The following is a 4,099-nucleotide window of genomic DNA, read 5'->3' as shown; positions in this document are numbered from 1 at the left end:
AAATTGTTCAGTATCAAAATTGAACCAAATCATATGACTCTGGAACAATCACTGTCTACATTACTCACCAATTTTGAATCACTGCAGTTACTTCTGCTCTAGGTGATTTACCAGCATTGGTAGGTATTTAATCCAAAATCTCTTTATCATTGACTCTGCTATATTTAGTCTTCCAAGCAGATTTTGTATTTATTTTCCCTTTTGGTGTCGAGAGCTAAAAGGATTTTAATCTGTACATTTATTCTGAGAAAATCTAATTTACTTTTCCAATTGCATAGGATTAGTCTATTGGCAACAGTGGAAGCCCTTAAGGAGTCATTTACTCTCTCAGTTTAGTGTGCAGAACAAATTAGTACTTCCCAAAATAATACCAATTAGGCCAATGTAAAAAAGTTAGTATCTATATTAATCTCAAGAGACAAGTTACAATATCTCTCCAAAAGGGCTGCCACTCAAGGACAATGCTTTTATAGTTTGCATAGCTATGTTACTTTTCTGTATACTCCTAAGGTCTATTTTTGTGGGATGCCATCTACTATGACTACTTTTACTTCTGCTGTGCTGCTCTACACACACACACACACACACACACACACACACACACACATACACATACATACACATACACTTATATACCCATATACTTTTTTTCTACAAATTTTGGCATTTTGTTTTGACAATTTGTTTTGACAATTGTGTTGAGTCCAAAAGACCTAGATTTCTTTTCCAGCTCTTTTATAACTACACTGTGACCTTGGGCAGTGATTTCACTATTTTGTGACTCATTTCCTCATTTGAAAAATTAAAATGTTGGACCAGATCAGGGGTTGGCGAACTAAGGCTCTTGTTCCTGTTTTAGTAAATAATGCTTTACTGGAGCCTATCCACACTTATTCATTTATGTATTGTCTACCACTGCATTTACATGACATCATCAGAATTGAATAGATGCCACAGAGACCAGTAAACCTAAGTATTATAATTTTTAAAAAGTTTGCTGATCCTGGACTAAATAATCAATAAAGTCCTCTTCAGGTATAGATATTTATTACTCAAGAAGATTTTGATGGAAAAAAATTCTTAGTTGGCCCACCAAGTATAATAATAAAAGTTTTATATGACTTAGATTTTTATCCTTAAATTCTTCCTCGTGAATCCAAATTACAAAAGTCAATCTGGTTCATTTAAATGGACTGTCTCAAATGACAGTCTGTTGAATAAAGACAGATATAAATCCAGTGGTAGTCATATTTTTAACCATTTGTACATTGTTCCAAAGCTCCAATCTTGTCATATCAATTACAAAAATAGCAGTTGAATCCTAAGTCAATCTACATGGAGTAGGAGACCTTTATTTGAAATCCATTTGGGAAGCTTAAATGCAGCTACACTCCTAGGATAATCAGAAATCAAATAGAAGAAAAAATGTAAAGTGAAGTTATAAATGCCTAAATTCATACAATTGTAGAAAACAAAGTAGAGATGGATGTGTGTCTGTGTACATTAATTGGTAGATGATATTAACAGTGAAGGCTCGAGTTCTACTATATATCAGGGAGGACGATTGGTATTCATATTAGATTGATGCTTAGAATGTGTTTTATTTTTCTGAGGCTTTCAAAGCACTAAAATGAAAATATGTCAATTAAGTGCCACTGGGAAGTGATGAACTGTCAATTTTCAAATTAGTGAAAGACTTTAAAACCTATCATCAGGAACTTAAATTTCACATAAGAAGCAAATTGGGAATTACTGCACCATTATGAGAAATAGAATGAAACATCCATTTATTATAAAACAGTCTGAAAATAGGAATGCAGTAAAAACCATAACTTACACTGCAAAAAAGAAGCCTAGGACAGGGTATCCACTAAAAACTGGATCTCCTCTTTCTTTTATTTCTCGTAAGAACTCTATGACTGAAGTTTAGGTGGTTCTCTTAAATTTGTCCAAATTTAGTTTATATAGGAAATTGTGATAGACTTTGACAAAGATATTCAAAACCATTCCCTTCAGGGTATTCGCATGGCTTGCAATGTGATTTTGGGTCCTTTCATTAAAAGTTGGATTCTGGTTCCCTACAAATCAAATCTGGGCTGGCCTTGTGACCTGGCTTGGCTAACTTAATTCAATGGGATTTGTCGTTTGCTAGTTTTGAACATACCTTGAGTGGCCTTGCATTCTTCTTCCTTTCACTCTCTCAAAGAGGGTGCCAAAGATCTTCACTTCATGATATTGTAAAAACCCTTATATAGGCATTTCCACATTGGAACGGGCTTGGCCTGTATATTCTGTAGAATGTAGCAGCAGTGACAGTGTCTGCTATTTTAAACCAGGTCAGAATGCATTATTATCTTGGACCTTTGGAGCACTTACATGAGGAAGCCAGCTACCATGTTGGAAGGACACACAAACAGTCTCAGAGAGAGTTCACTATGGGGAGCAACAAACTTGCCAGTACTAGTTTGACAGCCAGAGGGTGGAACTACCTTGGAAACAGATCTTCAAGCTTCAGTCAAGGTGAAGGATTGCTGAAGCAGCAGATAACATCTGACTGCAACCTCAGGAGAAACTCAAGCCAATACTGTCCAGCAGAGCTGCTCCTCAATTCCTGCCCCACAGAATCTTTGATGATTATCCTTTTAATGTATTATTTCTTGCATATTTGTTACTCAGCAATTTTGATTGTACTAGCAACTAAGCCTGTTGGTGGTGGCAGAGGTATTGTGTTCAAGTGTAACACCTTGAAATATTTCTATCTTAAGAAAGAATGTAGTGTTTCCCCAGTATGAGCAAAATCTGACTCAGTAAACTTCACTTTTTTTAACCCTTTCTCTTCCTTTAATTCTTTTTTTTTTTTTTTTAAAGAAAGAGTGAGAGATTGGGAGAGAGAGAGAGAATTTTAATATTTATTTTTTAGTTCTCGGCGGACACAACATCTTTGTTTGTATGTGGTGCTGAGGATCGAACCCGGGACGCACGCATGCCAGGCGAGCGCGCTACCGCTTGAGCCACATCCCCAGCCCCCTTTAATTCTTTATTAGATTGTATTTATTATAATCTAATAAATTTCATTATTTATATTGATGTGATATCTACTTATCTACATCCCTTATTGTTTATCAACTTTAAATATCTTTATTCTGACTTATAAAAGAGTTTATCATTGCTTCCTGAATTACATGACCCCCCAAATTCTTGTAACCTCTTATTCTTAAAATCTGTTAGTTTTATGAGTACGTTGTTGATGTTTTAAAGCACACTATTAACTATGTACATTTCATTGTGGTCCTTGAATTATTCAGTATTTTTGCAAATGAACTTTTTCCTTAATAGTTTTTATAGGAAGACATGGGTACTCAGTTGTTGTATGTTCCAAAATTTATTTTTGTTTTTAAACTTGAAGGATTAGGAATAAAATCATTGAATCACATTTCTTAAGGGACTTTAAAGATATTCCTCCAGTGTTTTCTGGTATTTAATGCAACATTTAAAAATTTCTGAAATTAGCCTGATTTATTTTATAACAAAAGGAAATTTCATATCTGTAACTGATGTGCCAGAGGATTGTTACTTAATTATTATTTTTTAAAATATAGTGCTAGTTTTGGCAGCATATGTACTAAAATTGAAATGATCTAGAGAAGATCAGTGTGGCTTTTGCACAGGATGACACACAAATTCATGAAATATTTCATATCTCTAAATGAAAAAAAAATAACATTTTTAAATGCTTACCTGTGTCATGTAATCTGTTTTATAGGTGGAAATACTGAGACAAATTAAGGAAATGTTTCAATGCCACAAAAGAAATAAGTGACTCAGTTTTTCTGAAATAGTGGCAAGGATCACAGAAAGATTGGTTCTCTATGGTTAGGGATAGTCAGCTTAGGTTTTCTTTTTATATCATCCATTCTGAAGAACATGTAGGTTGAACCTATCTTTCCATGCCACCCTTCATTTCTTTGCACAGATTCAAGTTTTTAACAAGTATTGTTTCTCTTCTGCCTTAAAAATTTCCTTACACACTTTTTATGCTATATATTTATTGGTGACAAATTCTCTCTGTTCATGTTTGAAAAAGGCTTTACTTTGCTTT

General features: G+C 34.1%; 1 non-coding gene across 1 annotated transcript; it reads left to right on the top strand.

Annotated features, from left to right (window-relative positions):
• The first annotated feature begins 3,598 nt into the window (after positions 1–3,598).
• On the top strand, positions 3,599–3,704 carry LOC143406562 (U6 spliceosomal RNA). The gene has a single exon (XR_013092215.2). It is a non-coding gene; the product is annotated as a U6 spliceosomal RNA (small nuclear RNA).
• The last annotated feature ends 395 nt before the right edge of the window (positions 3,705–4,099 follow it).

The sequence above is a fragment of the Callospermophilus lateralis genome, chromosome 8, assembly GCF_048772815.1.
Source record: "Callospermophilus lateralis isolate mCalLat2 chromosome 8, mCalLat2.hap1, whole genome shotgun sequence".
In the NCBI taxonomy this organism is placed as follows: Eukaryota; Metazoa; Chordata; class Mammalia; order Rodentia; family Sciuridae; genus Callospermophilus; species Callospermophilus lateralis.
Note: the sequence above shows the minus strand (reverse complement) of the source record. Positions and strands in the feature narration are given on the sequence as shown.